This window comes from Peromyscus leucopus, chromosome 3 (genome assembly GCF_004664715.2).
Source record: "Peromyscus leucopus breed LL Stock chromosome 3, UCI_PerLeu_2.1, whole genome shotgun sequence".
Classification (NCBI taxonomy): Eukaryota; Metazoa; Chordata; class Mammalia; order Rodentia; family Cricetidae; genus Peromyscus; species Peromyscus leucopus.
The window spans coordinates 85,784,653-85,800,054 of record NC_051065.1 but is presented as its reverse complement, the minus strand read 5'-3'; the positions used below and the strand labels follow the sequence as shown (position 1 = coordinate 85,800,054).

The 15,402-nt window shown below is 38.1% G+C and overlaps 1 pseudogene; it reads left to right on the top strand.

Moving 5' to 3' along the window:
* The first annotated feature begins 4,091 nt into the window (after positions 1 to 4,091).
* Positions 4,092 to 4,589, top strand: LOC119087716 (annotated as a pseudogene).
* Positions 4,590 to 15,402: the final 10,813 nt, after the last annotated feature.

Below are 15,402 nucleotides of genomic sequence, written 5' to 3'. Positions count from 1 at the left end.
ATGGAAGGGCATATATTGGCTGGCCTTGCCACAATTTTGCCAAATATAAATACACTTAGGATATTCCAAAGAATATTTATGTTGAATGTATTCATTGCTAATAGCATTTCCAATCTATATGATATGATCTGATGTAACTTAAATGTAGATTGAATGTTTGCATAGGAAATACTATGCTTTTTACTCCATTAACTTTTACAACTATGTTTAATCATATATCAATATTTTGGAGCTGATTTTAAAATTAAGGTTTTTTTCCTGATAAATTCCTATTCTCATCTAGCTGTGACTGACCTCAAAAGTGCGAAGGAAGATGGATTTGAACTTTTAGCAGCCTTGTTTTCCACTCCCATGAGCTTTTGGCTACAGGAGTGCACTACCAGACCCTGTTCATGCAATGCTGGGTCTCTAATCCAGTGGGTTGTTGTTGTTTTTGCTTTTGTTTTCATACTAGGTAAGAACTCCACCAATTAAGCTACATCCCAGCACAATATTTTCATACTTCCTAGTAGCAAGAATTGGAATGTGTAAGAATGTGCTCTGCACATAATTATGTGTAATAGCCTTCACAAAATTCTTCCTAATGCTTCTTTTCATCCTCAGGCAGAAACAATACCACCTTAGGTTTACTACATTTTTCTGAGTCCATTACAATTTGTCAATCCTTGTCCACTTTTTTTCTAGACTGCACTTAAACAAAGACCTACTTCTAGCCTCATTTTAACAATTTCTGCAGGAGAGAGAGGCAATAATACATGTCTATCCAGTCAAAATCACCCACCCTTGGACTGTCAATCACTGTAACACTAGGGACAAATGAGGTTTCTAATTTCTTACTCACTTGTCATCCAGCAATTTCCCCTAGTCCCTGTCCACTTCTGTGAGAGTGGTTTAGGTACATTTTCACACTAACTGTTCATCAGTGGAGACTGGAGATCCTGAGAATTCCTATGTTCCAGAGTTACAAAAACCTGTCCCAGGACTCTAGCCCTGAACAATGATCTTCCTGATAAGTAAGATCAATGTTCTCCAAAGCCTCTTGATACTGTTCTTGGAAGGATCTGAGGGCATGTACATTCTCAACACTAAATGAGTAGCACCTTAATGTGTGGTTTACTGGTGCCCTTCAGTTGTCAATACATAGGCCACACTGCAGGGAACTAGCACATAATATCAGAACTAGGAAAACCATATTATTGACAATATGTTTTTCTTCTGAGTAATCTCATCATTTTACACACTTCTATAGATATTACATTATGGGTGCTATGGTGGTTTAACCAGCAGTCCAAGAAATAGATCATATATGGACCACAGTGCAAGACAATGGATTGTGCTGGAAAATGGACTTCCAGAGGAGTGTTAAATAGCCTGATTTATGATGATCAGGGATTGACCAAGTTCTCTCCATTGTATTATCTTATGTCCAATACACCTGTAAAATTTTCTGAGAATGCAGCTTCATGGAGGAGGTAAAAGTAGAGGAAGCCAGCTGATAGAGGCCCAATAATGTGTCAATCCAACCACAAAACACATGTTCCTTGTAAATTCTTCCCAGCTAATAAGACAGAAGCTGGGCTTTTGTGTGAGTCAGGTGTGGGGCAGGTGCAGCACACACTGACTGTCTTCCATCATCTGCTTTCTTCATCTGGTACCTGAGTAACAATGTCTGTAGAGATCAAGTAAGCTCCATATAATCACTGTGTGTGAATGTTCTGTGTCATGATTTTATGAAATGTATCAGAAAATGTGACAATCAGTATGTGATTTGAGAGAGATATAAGGACAGATAATGTAGAGGGGAAAATCATAATTAGGATTATATGTTTTAAAAAAGGTCATAAGTCAACTGAAATGATAATTTTCAGGGACTATTTAAAATGAGGATTCAGCAGTTAAGGGCACATCTTGTTCTCACAGATGACCCTGGTTCAATTTCCAGTGCCTAAAGGCATGGTGCCTTGAAACCTGATCAGTTCCATCAGATCTGTCACCCTGTTCTGTCCAGCTTCAGACACCCATGTGTTATACATGCAGGGAAATCTGTCATGTACATTAAAAATATTTAAATTTTTAGTAAAGTCCAGTGCAATATTCATATGAAAAGGATTTCATATCAACTGTACTTTTAAAGACAGTTGCTGTCAATTGTGAAATATATTGCCATTTTGTTGAACTCTGTGAAAAATATTTTTAGTGTTTAATCAAAACATATTTATATGGTGTCAGTACATGAGACATATTCATGTAAATGCATAGAATTATGTCAGGGAACATAATTTTATCTGTGTTGCAGATACTTTGTTATGTCTGTCCCTCAACACAAACTCGATGATCACAAATGTCAAAGCCACCTTTGTCATTGATTTGCAGGTCAGCCATTTCTTAGCAAATTCACCTAACTGTTCATTCTGGCACTTCTCCTGGGACCACCATCATTCCCATTCCCTGAGTGGATGTCTTTCTCACCCTCCTCAATCACTGTTTCCTACAGAGTGTTTGCCTGCACATGTAAAATTCTTCCCATTAAACACCTCACAGAAACTCATACTATGTCCACCACATCTTTACTCTCAATGAGCACAGGCTCTAGACCCCACTGTGTATGTAACTCCCCATGTTTAGCTTCTATTTTAACTTTTCCTCTTACTTCTCTCACCACACATCTTGTGCCCCTCTTATCCAAACTAAACTCATATATATTCTTTTAGTATCTTGAATAGATATGATGCCCATAGCATATGCAAGTTTAGGAAACACTGTATTAAAGAATATGATTACTTCAGAGAGAAAACTCATTACTTAAAGATAATAACCTGTGTTTAAAGTGGATCTTGTGCTATAATATGAAGACTCAAAAGAACATAGGACACAGATACAATCCAAGCATAATTTAAAGGGCACTCATATCTCCCAATGGAAGGGGAAAAAAACCAAAGAATTCATTTGTCCTTAATGGAAGTATTGATTGAATTTATTGAGTTATGGAAAATATAATAAGACAAGGTTGTTTATCTGAAAAGCTGGTTTAGTTATGTGAGATCCTGTCATTCCCTAAAAGTCATGTGTCTCAGTATTATTCTATTATTCTTCTGTGACACAACATGAACAAGAAGCAACATAGTGCATTTTGGAGCCCAGACCTAATGGACAAAGGTACAAAATGTTCCCATAACTAAGGTTCAGGGAACATTTTGGAAAGGTAGTGGAAAGATTGTGACAGCCAAAGGTTCAGGGAATTTACTGTGAAATTGTGTCTCCTAGTAACATCAGAAGCTCTACCTGTAAATGCTCACCAACATTACTGAACAAATGGTAGCTGAATAATGAGGATACAAGCAAACATGTGAACAGGTCAAGGGAAAGGGCACAAAGCCTTAGTTCTACACAAATTACAATAGACAACTAGGTGAAGCTGGGAAGGTTAGAGGTACTCAGAAGAGCACACTGATTGTCCAGGCTAAAATGGTCATTCCTAAAGACATACATACAAGTAATACATTATATAAACAAAATAGTTTATGTTTAGAAATATATATGTATCTCTAAATACATATATATACTCTTGCATGATCAATGGAAGAAGAGGCCAGAAATTTGAATACGAGTGGGGAGGGATATTTCAGAGGGTGTAGAAAGAGCAAATGAGAGAAATATTGTAATGAAATTACAATCTAACAAAGAAACAGGGTGAAAAGGGAAGGAATTCACAGCCTCAGTAACATCTGCACCTACCTAGGAAAATAAATATAACTGTTTGTGTGCTTTCTAGAATGGTACCACATCTGACAGGGCCTGTCATGGTGGAAAACATAATATGAGATTCCACATTGAAAATGACAGAAATCAAAATAAGGTGGAACTCATAGACAGGTGCTGTTCTTGTTGTTCAAAGAGGAGCACATTGCTGCAAATAAACCTGTATTGCCTCTCTGATCTGGGACAGAGGAGGACCACAGGTCTACATTGTGTCACTTGACTGATCCTGGGGCTGTGCTCAGCCAGTGCTGATTTGAATGTGCTCAGACCCCTACTGCCCTGAGGTCTTCATAGTCAGGTCACACCCTGTGCTGGTATCAGACTCACACAGGTCACAAAACAGACATGAGGGCCCCCACTCAGCTTCTGGGTTTGCTGCTGCTCTGGCTTACAGGTAAGGAAGACACTATTGGAAATGTGTTCAGCTGAAGGTGGTCAGGGCTGCCTGGTCTCTGGCAAAGTCCTCTTCTAACAGAATTAATTTGTTTTCAATTTTCCAATCTCAGGTGCTAGATGTGATATCCAGATGACCCAGTCTCCAACCTCTCTATCTTTCATCTCTGGGAGACAGTGTCACCATCACATGCCTGGCAAGTGAGGACTTTGGCTGGGGTTTAGCATGGCATCAGCAGAAACCAGGGAAACCTCCTAAGCAAGTGATCTATGCTGGAAATCGCTTGGCAAATGGGGTCCCATCGAGGTTCAGTGGCAGTAAATCTGGCACACAGTTTTCTCTCAAGATCAATAGTCTAGAGCCTGATGATGTTGCAGATTATTTCTGTCTGCAGGGTTACAGTACCCCTCCCACAGTGATTCAAGCCATAATATAAACCACCCTGGGAAGCAGAAGTGAGAGTCTAGGCAGCCCAAATTGCTCCTTCTGGTGTCTTCAACTTCTGAGAATATTTCTCTTTTCTCTTCACAAGTATTTAAAGTTCAATGAAATGTTTTTGCATAGGGACCAAATGCATTTGTTAATGTTCTAAATATTTGTCCTCTTCCCTGAACAGTAACATTTTAATCAGGGGAATAGGTCTCTTTACTCACAGGAAATCTTACATTTCCTGGGTAGCAGATAAGGCTATAGTTGAGATTTATATTCCATGGAGAATTAAACACATAGATACACACATCCACACACACAAATACCAGGTGCATTCATACCCCTACACAAACATACCAAGCACAAGGTATAGAAAAATTATTATCCAATTAAAATTAGAAAATTAATATCTTATTATAATAAATCCCTGTGTGTACAAGATCCAAATAAAGCAATAAGGTCATTTCAAAACCATGGCTTCATAGCAACCTCTACCACAGGCAGAGCCCTGGTTAAGAGCACTGGCTTGTCTTTCTGAGGATCTGGGTTTGATTCCTAGAACCCACAGGACTGCTATCAACTCTCTGTAACCCCATTTACCGGATAGCTGAGCCTCTCTTCTGTGTACTGAGGCCACCACACTTACACTCTGTAACTCCATTTACAGGATAGCTGAGCTTCTCTTCTGTGTACTGAGGCACACCAATTTATATGCCCGCAAAACAGGAATGACAGGAATGCACATAAAATAAAATTAAGTAGATCCTATATACTTTAAAATCCTAAGGAACTAGTATTCTGACAAACTGCTACTGGGAACAGAATATTCTCAGAATCTAGAATCTATTATTTACTGAAAGTAAGGCTTCCTGTTTATAGAGTCTTCCTTCAGACAGCTTGTCAACTCTCTTATTTGCATGGCAGAAAGGAGCCTTGTTTACACTATGTGTTTATTCAGTTCTCTCCTTATTAGGAGGGTAAGTGTCTTAGTTACTTTTCTATTGCTAAGACAAAACAACATAACCAAGGCAATTTATAAAAGAAAGCATTTAATTTGGAGGCTTATTGCTGTGGAAGATTTGTCCATGACAGTCATGGTTACAGGCAGGCAGCAGGCAGACAGGGATAGCCCTGTAGCTAAGAGTTTACATCTTCATCTGCAAATATAAAACACAGAGAGGAAGAGATCCAACTAGGAAAGGAACAACAACTTCATCAAGCTGCATGCTCACACCAATTTTCATCCAAGCAATCAGGTCATTGGAATCCAAGACTTCATGGCAGTCAAATCCACCCAGAGGAATACAATGAAGTTGGGGTAGTCAAACAATTCAGCTTATAACTGATTTTGTGCAGCACACAGTGTCCTTAAAGTAACACTTTATGGAAGTCATTGTGTTTATTATCTTATGCATATGCATGATCTACCACTCATATGATTACAATCAGATACATCACCGGAAAAGAACATATGCATTCAACAAAATCTGTCAATAACACAGAAAATTATACACTTTGACACCCTTAGCAACCAACACTTCCTACTGATGGATGAGGAACAGAAATTTCTAGAAATATCTATTGAGGAAATTTCATACAGGGATTTCTGTTCTATTGCATTTTATCTTTTCTGCAGTTTGATTTAATTCTTAATAAAATCATTCATATATTTTTATAACAGATCACAGTAAGGCGTTCCTCTATTAGAAGAAAAATGAATTATATCCTCATTTTTCCTATAATCTAACTATTCATTAACCTTCCAAAAGACTCCAATATAATTTAAAAAAATGCTCATTTTAATCTGCTCTATGACCCTATAAAGTTTCTTTTTCTACTTATCTGAAAGTTGCTAAGGATAACTCAAAAGTTGCACATGCATGTTATAAATATACAAACAAGCATCACCATTCTGAGTTCAGAACAGCATTAGGGAATTCAACGCTTGAAGTAGAAATGTTCATACATATATATAGTGGCTTTTGATTTTCTGTATGTATCACATATCATGCTCACACAGAAACTTCAGGTGCAAAAAATTCTTTTTGGAGAATCGTGAGACATTTCTATACATGCTCATTTTGGGCTTAGGCTTAGGTATGCAAATTTAGGTAAACATCAGTCTCCTGGGCCCTCCCACCAAAACTTCCCAGTGATCTTAAAATCTTGTCTACATAGAAGAGATTTTGTCAGCAGGTGGGGACACTAAGAGAAATACCTGGAACATCCAGGATTACTCTTCTTGCGTGAGGGATTTGTGTTATGACTTTAATCCCTCTAGAAGGATGGACAGTGACAAGTTGCAACATCTTCAGGCACAGGCTGCTAATGGGGAGAGTGAAATTTGTCCCATAATTATTACCACTGAAACCTGATGGGAACCCAAGATGGCAAACAGAATACATCCTAGGTGAAAATATTTGGAATATTTCCTAGGATCTTTTGGTGTCAGCAAATGTAACTGTTAATATCCCAACTTGCCTGAAATGTGATGGTGACAGTCTCCTAGATATACCAGTAGGGAGGATGGAGACTAGGTCTTCAGGATGTCACATCTAGCTCCTTAGATTGCAAATATACAAGTATACGCACAATAAATACTTTTCCCAGAGGAGTGTCCCGAAAGACCAAACAACAATGGCTACTATAAATGGATAAGTATCCAGATTTAGGCCTTTTCATCCAGAACCCAGAGCATCAACAGCCCCTGTAATTGGATGGAAACCCTCATGCCTATGCTGTGTCTTGATTTTAACTGACACCTACACAGGTTGTGTCCAGATTATTCAAGAAGTATGTATGCAGTAGACTGTAGTGTGGACACATGAAAATCAACAGAGATTTATATGATCTAGGCACAACAGTAATCAATATGCATTACACAGTGATGATGATATTTTTGTGCTGAAATGTGATTATATTTGTATGTTAATAAAGTTGCCTGCAGATCAGAGCTAAGGGCAAGCCATTTAGCAGAAGTCCAGCGGTGGTGGCACATACCCTTTTTCCGGTCACATGTCAGGCAGAATCTCTGTGTGTTCAAGGACACAGTCAAGCTGTGACCCTAACCTTTAATCTCAGTACCAACCATAGAGACCTGGAGGTCTGTATAAACAGACAGTGATGAGGAAGTCATGTGGTTGGGTTTACAGCCAACGAGAACGCAGAACAGAAAGGCAGTAAAAAGACAGGACACAGGAAGAAGGTCTCTCTCTCAGGGGAAGGACAGCAGCAAGTGGTAAGATAAGGTGTTCTTAGTTCTTTGCTACTGCTCAATCTCTGGGTTTCTAACTCTATTTGGCTGTGTGTTTTTTTTTATTTAATAAGACCGTTTAGAATGACATCTACACATAGCCATCATGAGCTTCATGATACACTAAGGGAATTCATATGCTTTCTTCCTAAGGAATAAACATCTTTCCTTTCTTCATATGAAGCACTGGAGAATTGAACCAGGAGATTAAATCAATAAGAGAAGCTTTAACTATTTTCTTCTCGGAGTCAAGTTTATATTATTTGTTCCATGAACTATTATAACAAATGACCAACATTTGTACTTTATATGAAGAAGATGTAATATCTCAACCGATCTAAAGAAAGGAATTGTAGAATCAGGGTCAATGAGTCAAGTTCACTATGTTGGTGTAGAGGCTCCAGAGAGGATTTAAGGGAAATTTTGCCCATTGATTTTTTTCCAGACTCTTCTCCAAAAGAACCACAGAGTTCATTTTATGTTGGCCATCTACTACTGAGCAATTGGCCTACCCTTGATTGTGATTTGCATACCAATTTAAACTCCATGAGAGAAAATTGAATTTTCTTTTGTGAGTAGTTGTTAATTAAAATGGCTTCTGAATTAAGTATAAGAGTTCCTATCTAATTCTCCTTTGTGAGAAGGATATATTAGTGCAATATACTCAGACTTCAAGATGTTGATAGTGGGATTAAAATCTGTCCCAGATGTACTGCCATTGAACATGACTGGCACACCAGATTACAAGCTGAATGCCTTAAGATGAGAAGTCTAGAAGCCATTCTTAATTTCTGTTGATATTAGGCTAGGCACGGCAAGTGATGAGCACTCAGTATCCTAGGATTCTAGATGAGGAAGATGAAGACTAGGTCATCAGGATGTCATATCTAAAGGACATAAACAAGAAATACTCATAGTTAACCTTTGAAAACCTAAACAGCACATATGATAACTGGATGCTAAAGTCCCCAGTGGCACTGTCTAATGACTGAAAATCATAGTAGTCAGAGTCCTGTGGCTGATCGTGGGCACTCTTATGCATGCTGTGTTCTGGCTAGGACTGAGTCCTGAACAGTATGATCAAGCTATTATGGAATTTTCAGGGCACTGGTCTGTATCCTGGAAAATTTAAATCAGTAGGACCTGAGCAGAGGCTAGGCACAGCTGTGGGATTGCCTAAGCTCATGTCATTTGCTCAGCACAGACCAAGTCATTCTAGAGGGCCCAAGGAAAACAGGATGATCACTGGTTTGTCTACAAAAAACAGGCTCCATTCTGTGGCCCGAAGAACACTTCCAGTTATTGTGCATGCCCTTTGGCTATATTTCCCTTATTGACAATGACTATCCTCTGTAGCAGGAATCTTAAAAGTTCTTATTAATAAAATCAAACCCGAGGCCAGTTATTGGGGTCAATGCTGGTAGATCAGAGAGACAGACCAAGCCACAGCTATCTCACCTTGCCAGTTCCTCAGCTGGTCCTGTTTCCTCAGATTGTAAGCTTCTGTGTCCTCATCCAGAATGAATCTCAGCTGAACTGTGTTGCTCCATAGCCTGAATGCTTAACCAGCCAAAATCTAACCAGCCAAATGTTTAACCAGCCAAAATCTTCTTGTTTCTGGTTCTCACGCCTTATATATCTTTCTACTTTCTACCACCACTCCCTGGGATTAAAGGCTGGCTTTCTGGGATTAAAGGCGTGTCACCATGCTTGGCTGTTTCCAATGTGGCCTTGAACTCACAGAGATCCAGAGGGATTTCTATCTCTGGAATGCTAGGATTAAAGGTGTGAGTGCCACCATTTTCTAGCCTTTGTATCTAGTGGCTGTCTGTTCTCTGACCCCAGATAAATTTATTAGAATACACAATATTTTGGGGGACACAATACCACCACAATCCTCCAAATAAAATCCAAAATCCTGATGAAATCTAATTCATTTTTTTCATTGGTGGGCATGAATTTATTAAGCACAGAATTCCTTGCTGTTAGAACTCTGCTGCATCCTTCAGTATTTTATGTCATGACATATTACTTTGGGAGGGGTACAACAATACTTTTGACAGTATTAAGAAGCAACATCGTCAGGATGCAGGCTATAAATGGTGAAAGTGAAATCTGTCCCAGATACACTGCCACTGACCCTTGAGGGAACCCCAAATTCCAAATTAAATGTAAGGTATACTAAGAGTTTAGGAGCTTTCCCTGGTTTTTGCTGATACAAGGCTAACCAATTACCAATGTCCTCACTTGCACTACAAGTAAGTAATAATGACTCTGTCTTTAGAGATGCAGCCAAGAAGGATGGAGATTGGCTCATTTGGATGTCAGTCATTAAGCCTGCGATTTGAAACATGCAACCAATATACTTTGTTAATAATGGTAGAAATGATTTCTCTGAATTTCCTGTTGGCACTGATTACAAAGGACCGAATGAATTTGCATAGTAGTCCTTCCTTACATTTGGATCCAGAACAGCAAGAACACTAAAAGCTGAGAGAGAGCCTTCATGTCTTTGCTGTGGTATGATATTGACTGAAGTATTGACAGAGTATGACCAGACTCTTAAGAAGTTCTCAGTGAGTGCAGTTCATACACAACCATCATCAGAGCCTGAGCAGGGCTGGGCACAGCTGCAATGCTGTTTTATCTTAATAACACAGCTGGGCCATATACAGATGTCCCAAGCCTGACCAGGATATTGCAGATTTTGCAGCAGATTGTTTCTGCCAATGGTGGATTTTATTACAAAAGATATTTCGGCACAGTTATCAACATTGGATACAAATTCAGATATGAAGATATTTATCCATTGTATTAGGATGAGGCACAACACCAATTTTTTAAAAAAAAAACATAGTAAATATTAGAAAGTGGTTTCACCTCTTATTGTTCACAAGTGTTTCTTTTTTCTTTCTTTCTTTTGTTGTTCTCTCTCTCTCTCTCTCTCTCTCTCTCTCTCTCTCTCTCCCTCTCCTCTCCTCTCCCTCTCCCTCTCCCTCTCCCTCTCCCTCTCCTCTCCCTCTCCCTCTCCCTCTCTCTCTCTCTCTCTCTCTCTCTCTCTCTCTCTCTCTCTCTCTCTCTCTCTCTCTCTTACTTTTCTCAGGACAGGGTTTCTCTGAATATTTCTGGCTGTCCTGGACTTCACTGTATAGACCAGGCTGGCCTTGAACTCAGAGGTCCATCTGCCTCTGTCTCCCAAGTGCTGGGATTAAAGCATGCATTAACATAGCCTGGCTAAGTGTGTCTTTATTTATAACACGTCTGTAAGGAATTGTTCCCTTTGAAATAATATTAGAATACACTTATCAGGAACACAAATGAATTTCATATCATTTGTGATAACCTCTCAGCACCGTTATTTTGTATGCTATACTGAATATTTTGATGTCAATATACAAAAATAACATTGTTTCTTTAAAAAAAATGTTTATTAACAGGGGATGGAGACGTGCCCCAGCAATTAAGAACACTCATTGGATTCCCAGCACACATGTGGTGGCTCTCTATCATCTGTAACTCCAGTTCAACTGGAACCATAACTATTTTCTGGCCTTCAGATGTACTAGGCACACATGTTGTGCATAGATATACAAGCTTGCAAAATAACCATATACATTGTGATGAAAAAATAAATATTAAAAAAAATTGTTGTTATTGTTATTAGTGGTGGTGGTGGTGGTGGTGGTGGTGTGTGTATGTGTGCAAGTCAGAGGACAACATGAGGGAAGTAGTTCTCTATTTCTACTATATAAGTCACAGGAATTGAACCTAGGTGTTCGAGCTTGGTGGTAAGTTTTTGTACCAGCAGAACCATTTCAATATCCTCAGAGTGTTTCTTAAGGGTGTATCTTTAGTAGATCATTCACTGGAAAATCTTCAGGGTTCATTCTTACACAACTATTCGGTAGGCTATAATGATGTTCTGGTTTGGAGTTCTTATTTTCAATAAATCTATGATATAAAAACCCTCTCTTCTGCTATTTACTAACAGTTCCTAGGTATGTAAGGTGAATAGTGATGATGGAGACTTCAACAAAATCTCTGATTCTGGCTCTATAAAGATGGTCAGCAGGTTAGATCTGTGGCCATTCTTCCAGAAGTCCTGACTTGAGCTGTTAACATTTACAAGGCAGCTCACAACCATCTGTAACTCTCAAACCAGGAGATCCAACACCCTTTTCTGGACTCTTTGGCACTACATGAATGTAGTACATAGACATACATGTATGCAAAACAAATAGAGACCTAAAAAATGATGAAAAAAAAGGATCTGCTTTGTCCTCCAACTCTAAAAGAGGAATCAATATATCACAAAACTGAGACTCACTCCAAGACTCCAAGGATTACTTGTCTCCAACAAGAAGGATTACAATCCTCTCCCCTGGGTTCTTCCTCTGCTTTCCTCTATGTTATATCATATTCCTTAGGCTCAAGTGCAGTTTGTCTTGACCTTGACTTTGTGGAAAGCAGGGATATAGCAAAGCCATACAGTGTGCATACTTAAGCAAACCTATTCCTCTTTGCTGGAGAGATTCTACTTCATGTATGATGATACTGTACACCATCAGCACTGTATTCATCATTATGTGTTTAGTGGTAAGAGGGTACATCATACTGATGAAGAGTCACCAGCTGTCTTTCTATCCTTCTGAAATTTCCCATTTGCTTTCAAGAAAATACAAATGTGGACAGAAAAATACCTTGGACCTGTATTAAAATGGATTCTGTTGCTCAAGGTTCTCTAGAGGAAGAGAACTGACAGAATGAATATACATGAATATGAGATTTAGGGCAGGTGAGATGGTTCAGTACACAAAATGCTTAGTTCACACAAACTAAGGTTTGTATATGCAAGGAGAGTAAATATTAGTGTCTGGAGGAAAAAATAGGATGGGAGAAAATCATGTGATTATATCATAGTTTCAAAAATAAAAAGTGATTATGAAAGAATCTTATTTACAATGAAACCAATGACAAAAATGTCCAGTAAGATAATAAGAGTGATCCATATTTAGATACGTAAAAAGATTCCATGCTAAATGTAGACCACATTCCTCTTTTAGCAATCTATCTGCCCTCTGGGAATCCAAAATAGAGGAGAATCTCAGGGAAGTCTCTAGAGAGTGAGTTCAGTTTCAATTCAATTAAAAAGACATTCAACAGAGATGAGCTGTTCCCATATTCTTTTTGTGACAATACAGTGTCCATGACACTGTGAAACAAAACAGTTCAGCTCACAAGATGATGGTCTAATTCCTCTAGATACTTAGAATTGAGTGACAATGAAAAGTCATCTGATTTTACCAGGAGATCTACAGGGCCATATACAAGAGATTCACTCATTTATTCATCCATCCTTGAATACAACATAATGAAGATGTTATGGAAGCTACTAATAATTAAAATTCAATAAAAGTCCTCAACATCCATGCCACAACTTCCAGTGTCCTGCTGTCCTCTGTGGGATTTCATGATCCTCAGTTCAGCAGAGTAACTTTTTGCCTTCATAGGGTGCCCCCAATAATGTATTTTCAATAGAAACTTGATTTCAAAGTGTAAGTATTTATGTTTTACTATACCTTGATGTGTGATATCAGTACTTTCCCTTGATGCTGAGTATCAGTGACAACGTTTAACTCACAAGCGGCCATGTGATCACTAGGGCAACACCAACATCAATAGAGTGTACTACTTTTAATAGAATATTCTACACTTTGATGTATTATGGCTTTATATTAAATGACTTGGTGCCCTGGTTACCATAAAAAAAGATCTACATTATTTTATCTGACAGTAACCTCATTGTAAGACATGGAGAAGGTAGTATCTATGATTCTGGATATATACTTTTGACATGTTTGCAACTGTGTTTAACATTCTCTTATTAATGTTTCTTTAATTAATGATGACAAGAATTGGAATGTATTTATGTATGTATGTGTCTTTGTGGACATTATTCTTCCTTATGCCTCTGACTGCTCAGAAAAAAGAATAACTCTATTCTGGGTTTTTCAACCTTGATGTGGAATGTCATTCTGTAAGCTGTGAATATGTGCTGCTCCCACTGGTTAATAAATAGAACTTCTTTGACCTATGGCAAGATAGGAGACAGACAGGTGAAAAATAGAATAAAGATACAAGAAGAAAAAGGATGGGATCAGAGGAGTCTCTGCAAGCTGCCACCTGAGAAGCAAAAAATAATGGAACACAGTTATAGCCATGGGAGATGTGGTGATACATTGATTAATAAAAGTGGGTTAATTTAAGATAAAAGAGCTATTTAGTAATAAAGCTGGGCCATAGACCAAGCAGCTTATAATTAATGTAAGTTTCTACATGTTTGTTTGGAAAAGAACAGTTGTAGGACACTGGAAAACTTCTCACTACACAACATATGCATTTTTTCTGGACTTTTAAACATAAGCACACTAGTATTTGGCACTAATCACTCTGAATGAAGCTTATTCTCTAGATTCCATAATAGGAAATACTGTTTCCAATTTGTATCCCATTAATCTCCTTATGTTGTCTTATTGCTCTGGCTAGAACTTCAAGTACTATATTGAATAAGTATGGGAAGGGCCGACAGCCTTGCCTCATTCCTGATTTTAGTGGAATTGCTTTGAGTTTCTCTCCATTTAATTTGATGTTGGCTGTTGGCTTGCTGTAAATTGCCTTTATTATGTTTAGGTATGTTCCCTGTATTCCTGATCACTCCAAGACTTTTATCATGAAGGGGTGTTTGATTTTGTCAAATGCCTTTTCTGCATCAAGTAAGATGATCATGTGGTTTTTTTCTTTGAGTTTGTTTATATGGTGTATTACATTGACGGACTTTTGTTTGTTGAACCACCCTTGCATCCCTGGGATGAAGCCTACTTGATCATGGTGGATAATTGTTTTGATGTGTTCTTGGAGTCTGTTTGCCAGTATTTTATTGAGTATTTTTGCATCAATGTTCATGAGGGAGATAGGTCTGTAGTTCTCTTTCTTTGTTGTATCCTTGTTTGGTTTAGGAATCAGGGTAATTGTAGCCTCATAGGAGTTTGGTAATGTTCCTTCTGTTTCTATTGTGTGGAACAATTTAGAGAATACTGGTATTAACTCTTCTTTAAAGATCTGGTAGAATTCTGCACTGAAACCATCTGGTCCTGGGCTTTTTTTTGCTTCGGAGACTTTTAATGACTGTTTCTATTTCCTTAGGGGTTATTGGACTATTTAAATGGTTTATCTGGTCTTGATTTAATTTATGTATGTGGTAGCTATCCAGAAAATTGTCCATTTCTTTTAGGTTTTCCAGTATTGTGGAGTAGAGGTTTTTGAAATATGACCTTATAATTCTCTGGATTTCCTCAATGTCTGTTATTATGATTCCCCTTTTCATTTCTGATTTTGTTGATTTGGATTTTCTCTCTCTGTCTTTTGGTTAGTTTGGATAAGGGCTTGTCTATCTTGTTGATTTTCTCAAAGAACCAACTCTTTGTTTCATTAATTTTTTTGTATTATTCTCTTAGTTTCTATACAAACAAAAGGAAACACATGAACTACGAACCAATAGCTGAGGAGC